Genomic DNA, 15,416 nt, shown 5'->3' with positions numbered 1-15,416 from the left:
TTAAGATCTTCATCATGTTCATAATCATCGTTTTTTTTTGTGCTAGTGAATTTTGCAGATTTGTAGTAATTGGTTTAAATGCAACGTTTTACCAATCTTGAAAACTTCAAATACAATGTATCAGATTTGATTGCGAAAAATATATTCAAAGATTTTCGTCTGGGAATCCTAAAATCTTATCATTTTTTTCTAAAAAAACTTAAAATATTTTTTATGTTTTGAATGAATTTTATTTTGCTTTGTAACGATCAGTTAGTTACTCAAGTAAGCTTTAGATCAGAGGTGTGAAATTATTAAGGGTGTGTTTGGATTAAGGTTTTACGAGGGGAAGGGAGGGGATGGCTCACTTTTATTTTTTGAATTACGAACAATGTAAAATGTCTTTTTAAAATATATTAAGTGTTTTTGAAGTATTATATGATCATTTATCAATGTTGTTAATTCAATTTTTTAAAAATCATTTTATAATTTCTGTAAATTAAAAAAAAAGTAAGTCATCCTCTCTCTTCTTCTCTTAAACCCTCTTTCCAAACACACCATAATGGTATGGAGAGGACTTAGCTAAATATTTAGAGCCTTTTTTTAGTGATAACTTGGCTCAATATTTTGCTTTTACTAATTTGATTTTGATTGTAATGATCTTTGTGTAATTTCAGTTTGTCTTCTGAAAACGTACTACTCAATTTTTTCGAAGAACTGACTAGAAATGACTTAAGAGATTTTCAGAAATTTAAATATGAGTTACTAATTCATTACTTTGCTTTCTTAATTCATCCTTTTGCTAGGTACCTAGAATATCACGTGAGGTGAACTCATGCTGGACAAAAATGTTAAAAGCGAAGGTGAAAAAAATTGTGGAAGAAGTTAAACAGCAAAAAGGGAAAAATTTTAAATTTTGTTAATCTGTAGGGACTAAGGTGGGGGTGGGCTAAAAAACCGAGATGTTGAACTGAACAAAACAGAACAAAAACCATTAATAACAATTTTGGAATTGAACTGAAACAGTTCGGTTTGGTTCAAAATAGTTTGGTTCGATTTGAAACAGTTCGGTTCGGTTTTATAACTTCTAACATTCGATTTCGTTTGGTTTTTTATATTTTTTCAGCAATACCAATAATAACAGTTCGGTTCGGTTTAAAACAATTCGGTTCAAAATGCAAACAGTTCGGTTCAGTTATTTTAAATTTAACAAATAGTTTAATTTCGTTCGGTTCAATTTTCATCTTGAACTAAACCCTACCGACCCCTAGGCGAAAGTGTAGATGCAGGGGTATAGATAAAATTTCCCCATTTACTCTTATGCACCTTGAAATGAGGTAAATGACTGACTTATTGGCAGCAAAAAAAAAAATTTGAAAAAAAAAAAAGTCATACAGTAGGATGAAGTATAGACGCAATTTTTTTATGCCTTCCTTGCTTGTATAGTTTAATTGTTTATGGTGTGTGGTGTGGCTTGTTTGTCTTTAAAATTCTCCATTATAATTTTCTACTTGTTGTAAATGTTTCTTATTTCTTGCATGAAGTCATCTTCAAAATTGTAGTTTGGGTTGTGTTTTGACATTGTTATTCTTCCTGTTAATGGACAAGCAGTGATTTGTTATTGAGTATGCTCTTTTACAATATATATTCATTGAAATATGGTTGTAAAATGATTAATTGAGTTGAATGTATGTTTGATTTAGGTGCATCATCGCTTGTTAGGTGCAGATCTTTGTGTCAACCATTTTAATTCCAAGACAGCTTTGCTCTTTCACTAATAACCCATTTCTTTTGTTTCTTCCTTTACTAGGGATGAAGTATTGGCATAAAAGAAAAAGCAAAAAGACTCTTTCATTCCTACCGCAAGAGTTTCTTTCTTTCTTTCAATCTTTTTGTTATTGTAAATGCAGGTCTGGATCTGGTACCACAACTGACTATCATAGAGATGGAAAGGTAGGTAATTAGTTACCGATGAGAGTAAATGTGTCATTTTGGGGTTTCTGAGAGCAATTTTATGATGAAGCCTAGAGAACAATTTTCAGTTACTTATTTAGCTTCAAGTCAAGGCAGACTTGTATTTTTAAACATGTTTGATTTAAATAGTAAGCATTTTTACTTTTTTTTCCACATTTCTTAAGAAAAGTAGCTAGTACAATTAATGTCCCTTTTGTGTGTGAATGCTTATTTGAAGTCTTAAATGATTCGGAATTAGGGTGTTGGTTAAAAAAAAAAAAAAAACTAAGTTAAAAGGAAAGGCTAAATGATAAAAGTCTATGTTTTTTAATTGTTGATACTACGAGGTGTGTTACCGGTGTTGAATCTTTTCATTTTGGTTTGTGAAATGAATAGGACTTTGATTTAATTTGTCTGGATGAGAGCAAAAGTTATATTAAAAGTTTTTTATAGATATTTGATAGCCAATTAGTCAAATGAGTTTAGGATTTGTAAAATACCCCTTATATGGTCCAAATTTCTTATAAACCTAAATATCAGTATAAAATTTATCTCTTCTTTTTTCTACAAAGTTATGTAAATATACTCCCAAATATCAACCTAGATATACTCCTAATTTGTCTAAATTTATCTCTTCTTTTATAGTGGATGCTCTAGAAACTTAGAAATATTATGTGAAGTTAACCCTCGATGACAAAGGGAAAATTAGGCTCCTTAACTCGAGACATACCTCAACTAAAAAGTATATGAATGGTTATTTGAAGTCTTAAAGGATTAAGAATTATGGTGTTGGTTAAAAAAAATATGGGTGATGTTAACCGGTGCCTCCGGGGCAATGGTTAAGGAACCTAAAAAAGAAAATTTTAAAATGAGGAATAACATTTTTTATGCTTTTGAGGAGTTGACAATATAAGTTCCAATGCAATACTTACTACATTTGTTTTCTTAACCAGTGCCCCGGGGCACCGGTTAACATTACCCAAAAAATATAAGTTAAAAAGAACGGTTAAATGGTGGAAGTCCATATTATTTAATTGTTGATGTCATGAGGTGTTACTCGCGTGAAATCTTTTAATTTTGGTTTGTGTGATTTAAATTATGAGAAATTCAACCCACTTGGGTTGGCCTAGTGGCATTGACTTGGGATCTGGGAGTGTGCTCCTCCTTGAGGTCTCAGGTTCGATTCTCTCCGGTGCCAATTTAGGTGGGCTAATTTAGTTTCTTAAAAAAAAAAAATTATGAGAAATTCTTGCATGAACTCTCACCCAACACATTATTCTTACACCCAACCAATAAAAATATGACACATGTTATTAACTTTAAAAGAAAGTGTGATTTTTGTGGGTTAAAGAAAGTGAAAAACGGAAAGAGAAATATTAAAAATAATGAGAAAAAATTCTGATATTAATTCTTTTTATTATTTTAATGAGGTAATTGCTTTTAATTGGTTGGGTGTAAAAATGATAAGTTGGGTAAGAGTTCATGTAAAAATTTCTCTTAAATTATTTTGATTTAATTTGTCTACATTAAAGGAGAAATTATATTAAAATATTTATAGAGATTTAGGAGTTTAGGATTTAGTCAAGGATTTCTTCTTTTATTTATGTAAAATACTCATATTATGGTCCCAATTTCTTTTAAACCTAAATATCAACCTAAAACTACCCAAATAGTACTATATTCTGTTCTGTTTACATTATTACTATAAGAGTAATATACCTTGGTTAGCAAAGTATTTTTAGAACTGTGTTAACTTATATCATTTATTGTAATTAAAAACCTTAATTGACCCTAATTATTCTCAAATATTATTAAGTATTGGTTGTTGATGGCCATGATGAGGCACAAAAGGTGTTAAACCAAAAATAGGATAAATGTTGATGGTCAAGATGAGTATAACTTTGAATTAGTGGTAAGCTATTAAATGAGGAGTGATCTACGTATACAAACTTAAGTATTAGTTGTTTATTTGTTATTATGAAATATATTAGTTAATTGATTATTAAGTAGATATATTTGTTGAGACTTCTTACATTGAGGCAAATTTTTACTAATTATTTTCATTGATTTTAAAATTACCTTATTTATTGATTATGTTTTTTATTGTAATATGTTCACTTAATATGTTTTTACTTCATTATGACTTGAACATTATATTTCATCATCGTGAGCTAAACTTAGTTGGTAAGAACAATGCATAATATATGCAAGGTCCCGAATTCAAACCTCACCCACAACCAAAAAAAATAAAATAAAATATATTTATTCAATCATAGCATGTCAAAGTGAAAGGCGTCACACACATTCCTTTTAGTGTGATTTTGGCGTATGAATGACAGTCTTAATATACGTGAAATAAATAATTAGTTAACATGATCAAGAATTGACATTGTTTATGGAATAAGCTGTATATTTCTATAGTGTCGATGTTGGTTTCACAATCTCTTATGAGTGAATGAATGCGACAATAATTTTATTATGTGATAAGATACTTTTGAACGATCGTAGAAACATAACTGAAACTGTGAGAGGAATTATTAAAGCGTAAACATTATGACGTACAAATAAAATTATAACCTTTGAAGTAACACATAATTATTCTTTCAACTTAATTGTAACACTGGCATGCACACACATTTACCATCAATGCATTGTGGTTTTAAAGGACGGTAACATGCTTTGTATCTACAATCAACGATAGTTTGACAATTCATTGGATCTGCATAGCAAATAAAAATAAAGGATTGTTACTAAAAGTTAATCAACTAGTGCATGCGCACGTGTGTGATATAAAAGAATTTGAGAATGGTGAAGAAATGACATACTAAATGGTTTTCTGCCAGGGGCAGCACTAGTTATAGAAAACAAAGAAATAAAGATTATCAAAACATAAATAATTTTCAAAATTTGAGCCATATTTTTCGACATTTTCACATAATCGATTGAAAGTTGTTCGATCACTTTATAAGTAAAATTCTATAGTTTGTTAAATAAAATGAAATAGATCATAGAACTTAAGAGTTGCAACATGCCTATCATAAAATTATAATATTTGTTAGTAAACATCTCACGTGAAAGTTTTGGAGATGATCAATGATCATTATTTTTTATTATGATTTTATTATATTTTTGCCTTTTAGCCTTATATTATAGACTGGGGACAAACCCAACCAAGAAAAACAATGACGAATTATTAAATGCATTAGGAGTAGATGTAATGCATCAAATACGTGAAAACGTATTTTTGAAGTATAATCATTTTAGTTGAAAATAGCAAATGATATACGAGGATCACTAAGTTGATATACGAGGATCACTAAGTATTAAAGTGAAAGTTAATCTATCAATAGTCACTTGGGCTTGGGATATGTTGGATCTAGGGACGAATTTACTTATAGTAGATCGGGGCAACTCCCCACTACTTTTTATGTGATATTTGTTAAGTCTTTGATATTTTAATTATTGTCTCATCTTAAAATAATACAATTTTTGCACTAAATAAAAATTAATATCATAAAAATAGATTCTCCTTTTTTTTTTTTTTATAAAATCAAATGTGTAAATGCATTTGACATAAAATTTTGAATGATTTCTACCATATTTTTTAAATACAAAGATAATTTTGAATGATTTCTACCATATTTTTTAAATACAAAGATACACAAAAAAACAATTTAAATTCGTAGATGTTAAGGAGTCTTTAATTTTTCCAATATATAATAGTACAGTTTTTATAATTTCAAGTATTTTGTTCAATGATACTAATGTTATTATTTTATCACTTTTGCATTGCTAAATTTTTTGTATAAATGATTATCGTATAAAATCTTGCCTCACATGTTAAAATTTATGGATTTGTCTATGTATGGATCATAAAATTGCTGATCATTATTGATATTAAACTTTAAATTTCTTAATGGGTCTTCCTTGGATAAAAGAGAAATACCATTTGGACTATCTTAAAATAGACATTATAAATCGTTTCAAAGCTTACAAACGGCTTAAACTTATACTAAATACGTTTTAAATGTCCTTGTGAGCTTCCTTCAAAAAAAAATGTCATTGTGAGCTTAGCTAAATTTGTATAGACAACACATAATATATGTAAGGACTGAGTTCAATACATTTTAAGTAGGGTTAAATATATTGCTAAAAAAATTAAGGCTTAAGTGCAGTTTTACCCCCCTATTTTGCCTCATTCTGGATTTTACCCCCCCTATTTTCAAATTCGGAATTTCAGCCCCCCTATTTTACATTTTTCATGATTTTACCCTCCCAACCACATTTAAACACAATTATGCTGATGTGGATTTTAAAATAATACTTTCTTTTTTTACAAAAATAATAATACCTTATTGTCCACATAATTAATTATTTGTATTAATTATTATTTTATTATTTACTGTTTTTTAATAAAATATCACTTATAATTAGAAAAAAATTGAGAGTACTCAATCGTAACCCATCTTTCCGCCGTCCTTCATTTCTCATCTTAGCTCGCTGTCGCCGTCGTCACCCATATCCTCCACCCTCACACTAATGACGAATCTCATGTTTGTCTTCCTCCTATTTCACGGTGAATCTTGTGGTTACGTCAAAGAGGACATTTAGAAAGCAAGAGAAAGATAAATGTGTGAATCTTGTGTTATTTGTTTGAAACATGGCAATGGTATTGATTTAAATTATGAGTAATTCAACCCACTTGGGTTGGCCTAGTGGCATTGACTTGGGATCTGGGTGTGTGCTCCTCCTTGACGTCTCAGGTTCGATTCTCTCCGGTGCCAATTTAGGTGGGCTAATTTAGTTTCTTCAAAAAAAAATAAATTATGAGAAATTCTTGCATGAACTCTCACCCAACACATTATTCTTACACCCAACCAATATAGGTGGGCTAATTTAGTTTCTTCAAAAAAAAAAATTATGAGAAATTCTTGCATGAACTCTCACCCAATTCTTACACCCAACCAATATAGGTGGGCTAATTTAGTTTCTTCAAAAAAAAAAATTATGAGAAATTCTTGCATGAACTCTCACCCAACACATTATTCTTACACCCAACCAATAAAAATATGACACATGTTATTAACTTTAAAAGAAAGTGTGATTTTTGTGGGTTAAAGAAAGTGAAAAACGGAGAGAGAAATATTAAAAATAATGAGAAAAAATTCTGATATTAATTCTTTTTATTATTTTAATGAGGTGTTTGATTTTAATTGGTTGGGTGTAAAAATGATAAGTTGGGTAAGAGTTCATGTAAGAATTTCTCTTAAATTATGTTGATTTAATTTGTCTACATGAAAGGAGAAATTATATTAAAATATTTATAGAGATTTAGGAGTTTAGGATTTAGTCAAGGATTTCTTCTTTTATTTATGTAAAATACTCATATTATGGTCCCAATTTCTTTTAAACCTAAATATCAACCTAAAACTACCCAAATAGTACTATATTTTGTTCTGTTTACATTATTACTATAAGAGTAATATACCTTGGTTAGCAAAGTATTTTTAGAACTGTGTTAACTTATATCATTTATTGTAATTAAAAACCTTAATCGACCCTAATTATTCTCAAATATTATTAAGTATTGGTTGTTGATGGCCATGATGAGGCACAAAAGGTGTTAAACCAAAAATAGGATAAATGTTGATGGCCATGATGAGTATAACTTTGAATTAGTGGTAAGCTATTAAATGAGGAGTGATCTACGTATACAAACTTAAGTATTAGTTGTTTATTTGTTATTATGAAATATATTAGTTAATTGATTATTAAGTAGATATATTTGTTGAGACTTCTTACATTGAGGCAAATTTTTACTAATTATTTTCATTGATTTTAAAATTACCTTATTTATTGATTATGTTTTTTATTGTAATATGTTCACTTAATATGTTTTTACTTCATTATGACTTGAACATTATATTTCATCATCGTGAGCTAAACTTAGTTGGTAAGAACAATGCATAATATATGCAAGGTCCCGAATTCAAACCTCACCCACAACCAAAAAAAATAAAATAAAATATATTTATTCAATCATAGCATGTCAAAGTGAAAGGCGTCGCACACATTCCCTTTAGTGTGATTTTGGCGTATGAATGACAGTCTTAATATACGTGAAATAAATAATTAGTTAACATGATCAAGAATTGACATTGTTTATGGAATAAGCTGTATAATTCTATAGTGTCGATGTTGGTTTCACAATCTCTTATGAGTGAATGAATGCGACAATAATTTTATTATGTGATAAGATACTTTTGAACGATCGTAGAAACATAACTGAAACTGTGAGAGGAATTATTAAAGCGTAAACATTATGACGTACAAATAAAATTATAACCTTTGAAGTAACACATAATTATTCTTTCAACTTAATTGTAACACTGGCATGCACACACATTTACCATCAATGCATTGTGGTTTTAAAGGACGGTAACATGCTTTGTATCTACAATCAACGATAGTTTGACAATTCATTGGATCTGCATAGCAAATAAAAATAAAGGATTGTTACTAAAAGTTAATCAACTAGTGCATGCGCACGTGTGTGATATAAAAGAATTTGAGAATGGTGAAGAAATGACATACTAAATGGTTTTCTGCCAGGGGCAGCACTAGTTATAGAAAACAAAGAAATAAAGATTATCAAAACATAAATAATTTTCAAAATTTGAGCCATATTTTTCGACATTTTCACATAATCGATTGAAAGTTGTTCGATCACTTTATAAGTAAAATTCTATAGTTTGTTAAATAAAATGAAATAGATCATAGAACTTAAGAGTTGCAACATGCCTATCATAAAATTATAATATTTGTTAGTAAACATCTCACGTGAAAGTTTTGGAGATGATCAATGATCATTATTTTTTATTATGATTTTATTATATTTTTGCCTTTTAGCCTTATATTATAGACTGGGGACAAACCCAACCAAGAAAAACAATGACGAATTATTAAATGCATTAGGAGTAGATGTAATGCATCAAATACGTGAAAACGTATTTTTGAAGTATAATCATTTTAGTTGAAAATAGCAAATGATATACGAGGATCACTAAGTTGATATACGAGGATCACTAAGTATTAAAGTGAAAGTTAATCTATCAATAGTCACTTGGGCTTGGGATATGTTGGATCTAGGGACGAATTTACTTATAGTAGATCGGGGCAACTCCCCACTACTTTTTATGTGATATTTGTTAAGTCTTTGATATTTTAATTATTGTCTCATCTTAAAATAATACAATTTTTGCACTAAATAAAAATTAATATCATAAAAATAGATTCTCCTTTTTTTTTTTTTATAAAATCAAATGTGTAAATGCATTTGACATAAAATTTTGAATGATTTCTACCATATTTTTTAAATACAAAGATAATTTTGAATGATTTCTACCATATTTTTTAAATACAAAGATACACAAAAAAACAATTTAAATTCGTAGATGTTAAGGAGTCTTTAATTTTTCCAATATATAATAGTACAGTTTTTATAATTTCAAGTATTTTGTTCAATGATACTAATGTTATTATTTTATCACTTTTGCATTGCTAAATTTTTTGTATAAATGATTATCGTATAAAATCTTGCCTCACATGTTAAAATTTATGGATTTGTCTATGTATGGATCATAAAATTGCTGATCATTATTGATATTAAACTTTAAATTTCTTAATGGGTCTTCCTTGGATAAAAGAGAAATACCATTTGGACTATCTTAAAATAGACATTATAAATCGTTTCAAAGCTTACAAACGGCTTAAACTTATACTAAATACGTTTTAAATGTCCTTGTGAGCTTCCTTCAAAAAAAAATGTCATTGTGAGCTTAGCTAAATTTGTATAGACAACACATAATATATGTAAGGACTGAGTTCAATACATTTTAAGTAGGGTTAAATATATTGCTAAAAAAATTAAGGCTTAAGTGCAGTTTTACCCCCCTATTTTGCCTCATTCTGGATTTTACCCCCCCTATTTTCAAATTCGGAATTTCAGCCCCCCTATTTTACATTTTTCATGATTTTACCCTCCCAACCACATTTAAACACAATTATGCTGATGTGGATTTTAAAATAATACTTTCTTTTTTTACAAAAATAATAATACCTTATTGTCCACATAATTAATTATTTGTATTAATTATTATTTTATTATTTACTGTTTTTTAATAAAATATCACTTATAATTAGAAAAAAATTGAGAGTACTCAATCGTAACCCATCTTTCCGCCGTCCTTCATTTCTCATCTTAGCTCGCTGTCGCCGTCGTCACCCATATCCTCCACCCTCACACTAATGACGAATCTCATGTTTGTCTTCCTCCTATTTCACGGTGAATCTTGTGGTCACGTCAAAGAGGACATTTAGAAAGCAAGAGAAAGATAAATGTGTGAATCTTGTGTTATTTGTTTGAAACATGGCAATGGTATTGATTTAAATTATGAGTAATTCAACCCACTTGGGTTGGCCTAGTGGCATTGACTTGGGATCTGGGTGTGTGCTCCTCCTTGAGGTCTCAGGTTCGATTCTCTCCGGTGCCAATTTAGGTGGGCTAATTTAGTTTCTTCAAAAAAAAAAAAAATTATGAGAAATTCTTGCATGAACTCTCACCCAACACATTATTCTTACACCCAACCAATATAGGTGGGCTAATTTAGTTTCTTCAAAAAAAAAAAAATTATGAGAAATTCTTGCATGAACTCTCACCCAACACATTATTCTTACACCCAACCAATATAGGTGGGCTAATTTAGTTTCTTCAAAAAAAAAATTATGAGAAATTCTTGCATGAACTCTCACCCAACACATTATTCTTACACCCAACCAATAAAAATATGACACATGTTATTAACTTTAAAAGAAAGTGTGATTTTTGTGGGTTAAAGAAAGTGAAAAACGGAGAGAGAAATATTAAAAATAATGAGAAAAAATTCTGATATTAATTCTTTTTATTATTTTAATGAGGTGTTTGATTTTAATTGGTTGGGTGTAAAAATGATAAGTTGGGTAAGAGTTCATGTAAGAATTTCTCTTAAATTATGTTGATTTAATTTGTCTACATGAAAGGAGAAATTATATTAAAATATTTATAGAGATTTAGGAGTTTAGGATTTAGTCAAGGATTTCTTCTTTTATTTATGTAAAATACTCATATTATGGTCCCAATTTCTTTTAAACCTAAATATCAACCTAAAACTACCCAAATAGTACTATATTTTGTTTTGTTTACATTATTACTATAAGAGTAATATACCTTGGTTAGCAAAGTATTTTTAGAACTGTGTTAACTTATATCATTTATTGTAATTAAAAACCTTAATTGACCCTAATTATTCTCAAATATTATTAAGTATTGGTTGTTGATGGCCATGATGAGGCACAAAAGGTGTTAAACCAAAAATAGGATAAATGTTGATGGCCATGATGAGTATAACTTTGAATTAGTGGTAAGCTATTAAATGAGGAGTGATCTACGTATACAAACTTAAGTATTAGTTGTTTATTTGTTATTATGAAATATATTAGTTAATTGATTATTAAGTAGATATATTTGTTGAGACTTCTTACATTGAGGCAAATTTTTACTAATTATTTTCATTGATTTTAAAATTACCTTATTTATTGATTATGTTTTTTATTGTAATATGTTCACTTAATATGTTTTTACTTCATTATGACTTGAACATTATATTTCATCATCGTGAGCTAAACTTAGTTGGTAAGAACAATGCATAATATATGCAAGGTCCCGAATTCAAACCTCACCCACAACCAAAAAAAATAAAATAAAATATATTTATTCAATCATAGCATGTCAAAGTGAAAGGCGTCGCACACATTCCCTTTAGTGTGATTTTGGCGTATGAATGACAGTCTTAATATACGTGAAATAAATAATTAGTTAACATGATCAAGAATTGACATTGTTTATGGAATAAGCTGTATAATTCTATAGTGTCGATGTTGGTTTCACAATCTCTTATGAGTGAATGAATGCGACAATAATTTTATTATGTGATAAGATACTTTTGAACGATCGTAGAAACATAACTGAAACTGTGAGAGGAATTATTAAAGCGTAAACATTATGACGTACAAATAAAATTATAACCTTTGAAGTAACACATAATTATTCTTTCAACTTAATTGTAACACTGGCATGCACACACATTTACCATCAATGCATTGTGGTTTTAAAGGACGGTAACATGCTTTGTATCTACAATCAACGATAGTTTGACAATTCATTGGATCTGCATAGCAAATAAAAATAAAGGATTGTTACTAAAAGTTAATCAACTAGTGCATGCGCACGTGTGTGATATAAAAGAATTTGAGAATGGTGAAGAAATGACATACTAAATGGTTTTCTGCCAGGGGCAGCACTAGTTATAGAAAACAAAGAAATAAAGATTATCAAAACATAAATAATTTTCAAAATTTGAGCCATATTTTTCGACATTTTCACATAATCGATTGAAAGTTGTTCGATCACTTTATAAGTAAAATTCTATAGTTTGTTAAATAAAATGAAATAGATCATAGAACTTAAGAGTTGCAACATGCCTATCATAAAATTATAATATTTGTTAGTAAACATCTCACGTGAAAGTTTTGGAGATGATCAATGATTATTATTTTATATTATGATTTTATTATATTTTTGCCTTTTAGCCTTATATTATAGACTGGGGACAAACCCTACCAAGAAAAACAATGACGAATTATTAAATGCATTAGGAGTAGATGTAATGCATCAAATACGTGAAAACGTATTTTTGAAGTATAATCATTTTAGTTGAAAATAGCAAATGATATACGAGGATCACTAAGTTGATATACGAGGATCACTAAGTATTAAAGTGAAAGTTAATCTATCAATAGTCACTTGGGCTTGGGATATGTTGGATCTAGGGACGAATTTACTTATAGTAGATCGGGGCAACTCCCCACTACTTTTTATGTGATATTTGTTAAGTCTTTGATATTTTAATTATTGTCTCATCTTAAAATAATACAATTTTTGCACTAAATAAAAATTAATATCATAAAAATAGATTCTCCTTTTTTTTTTTTTATAAAATCAAATGTGTAAATGCATTTGACATAAAATTTTGAATGATTTCTACCATATTTTTTAAATACAAAGATAATTTTGAATGATTTCTACCATATTTTTTAAATACAAAGATACACAAAAAAACAATTTAAATTCGTAGATGTTAAGGAGTCTTTAATTTTTCCAATATATAATAGTACAGTTTTTATAATTTCAAGTATTTTGTTCAATGATACTAATGTTATTATTTTATCACTTTTGCATTGCTAAATTTTTTGTATAAATGATTATCGTATAAAATCTTGCCTCACATGTTAAAATTTATGGATTTGTCTATGTATGGATCATAAAATTGCTGATCATTATTGATATTAAACTTTAAATTTCTTAATGGGTCTTCCTTGGATAAAAGAGAAATACCATTTGGACTATCTTAAAATAGACATTATAAATCGTTTCAAAGCTTACAAACGGCTTAAACTTATACTAAATACGTTTTAAATGTCCTTGTGAGCTTCCTTCAAAAAAAAAATGTCATTGTGAGCTTAGCTAAATTTGTATAGACAACACATAATATATGTAAGGACTGAGTTCAATACATTTTAAGTAGGGTTAAATATATTGCTAAAAAAATTAAGGCTTAAGTGCAGTTTTACCCCCCTATTTTGCCTCATTTTGGATTTTACCCCCCCTATTTTCAAATTCGGAATTTCAGCCCCCCTATTTTACATTTTTCATGATTTTACCCTCCCAACCACATTTAAACACAATTATGCTGATGTGGATTTTAAAATAATACTTTCTTTTTTTACAAAAATAATAATACCTTATTGTCCACATAATTAATTATTTGTATTAATTATTATTTTATTATTTACTGTTTTTTAATAAAATATCACTTATAATTAGAAAAAAATTGAGAGTACTCAATCGTAACCCATCTTTCCGCCGTCCTTCATTTCTCATCTTAGCTCGCTGTCGCCGTCGTCACCCATATCCTCCACCCTCACACTAATGACGAATCTCATGTTTGTCTTCCTCCTATTTCACGGTGAATCTTGTGGTCACGTCAAAGAGGACATTTAGAAAGCAAGAGAAAGATAAATGTGTGAATCTTGTGTTATTTGTTTGAAACATGGCAATGGTATTGATTTAAATTATGAGTAATTCAACCCACTTGGGTTGGCCTAGTGGCATTGACTTGGGATCTGGGTGTGTGCTCCTCCTTGACGTCTCAGGTTCGATTCTCTCCGGTGCCAATTTAGGTGGGCTAATTTAGTTTCTTCAAAAAAAAAAAAATTATGAGAAATTCTTGCATGAACTCTCACCCAACACATTATTCTTACACCCAACCAATATAGGTGGGCTAATTTAGTTTCTTCAAAAAAAAAAATTATGAGAAATTCTTGCATGAACTCTCACCCAACACATTATTCTTACACCCAACCAATAAAAATATGACACATGTTATTAACTTTAAAAGAAAGTGTGATTTTTGTGGGTTAAAGAAAGTGAAAAACGGAGAGAGAAATATTAAAAATAATGAGAAAAAATTCTGATATTAATTCTTTTTATTATTTTAATGAGGTGTTTGATTTTAATTGGTTGGGTGTAAAAATGATAAGTTGGGTAAGAGTTCATGTAAGAATTTCTCTTAAATTATGTTGATTTAATTTGTCTACATGAAAGGAGAAATTATATTAAAATATTTATAGAGATTTAGGAGTTTAGGATTTAGTCAAGGATTTCTTCTTTTATTTATGTAAAATACTCATATTATGGTCCCAATTTCTTTTAAACCTAAATATCAACCTAAAACTACCCAAATAGTACTATATTTTGTTTTGTTTACATTATTACTATAAGAGTAATATACCTTGGTTAGCAAAGTATTTTTAGAACTGTGTTAACTTATATCATTTATTGTAATTAAAAACCTTAATTGACCCTAATTATTCTCAAATATTATTAAGTATTGGTTGTTGATGGCCATGATGAGGCACAAAAGGTGTTAAACCAAAAATAGGATAAATGTTGATGGCCATGATGAGTATAACTTTGAATTAGTGGTAAGCTATTAAATGAGGAGTGATCTACGTATACAAACTTAAGTATTAGTTGTTTATTTGTTATTATGAAATATATTAGTTAATTGATTATTAAGTAGATATATTTGTTGAGACTTCTTACATTGAGGCAAATTTTTACTAATTATTTTCATTGATTTTAAAATTACCTTATTTATTGATTATGTTTTTTATTGTAATATGTTCACTTAATATGTTTTTACTTCATTATGACTTGAACATTATATTTCATCATCGTGAGCTAAACTTAGTTGGTAAGAACAATGCATAATATATGCAAGGTCCCGAATTCAAACCTCACCCACAACCAAAAAAAATAAAATAAA

The 15,416-nt window shown here is 28.7% G+C and overlaps 3 long non-coding RNA genes across 3 annotated transcripts; all 3 read right to left on the bottom strand.

The window, feature by feature from the left end:
• Positions 1 to 4,377: 4,377 nt before the first annotated feature.
• Positions 4,378 to 5,046, bottom strand: LOC146943216 (uncharacterized). The gene is made up of 2 exons (XR_015032990.1): positions 4,758 to 5,046; positions 4,378 to 4,651 (listed from the first exon to the last, which is right to left on the bottom strand). It is a non-coding gene; the product is annotated as an uncharacterized LOC146943216 (long non-coding RNA).
• Positions 5,047 to 8,146: 3,100 nt separating this feature from the next.
• LOC146943215 (uncharacterized) lies at positions 8,147 to 8,815 on the bottom strand. The gene is made up of 2 exons (XR_015032985.1): positions 8,527 to 8,815; positions 8,147 to 8,420 (listed from the first exon to the last, which is right to left on the bottom strand). It is a non-coding gene; the product is annotated as an uncharacterized LOC146943215 (long non-coding RNA).
• Positions 8,816 to 11,923: 3,108 nt separating this feature from the next.
• Positions 11,924 to 12,466, bottom strand: LOC146943214 (uncharacterized). The gene is made up of 2 exons (XR_015032984.1): positions 12,304 to 12,466; positions 11,924 to 12,197 (listed from the first exon to the last, which is right to left on the bottom strand). It is a non-coding gene; the product is annotated as an uncharacterized LOC146943214 (long non-coding RNA).
• Between the last annotated feature and the right edge of the window lie 2,950 nt (positions 12,467 to 15,416).

The sequence above is a fragment of the Medicago sativa genome, chromosome 3 (genome assembly GCF_051527215.1).
Source record: "Medicago sativa cultivar Bolivia chromosome 3, Bolivia_mono, whole genome shotgun sequence".
Taxonomy (NCBI): Eukaryota; Viridiplantae; Streptophyta; class Magnoliopsida; order Fabales; family Fabaceae; genus Medicago; species Medicago sativa.
This window is presented reverse-complemented; position numbering and strand designations above follow the sequence as displayed.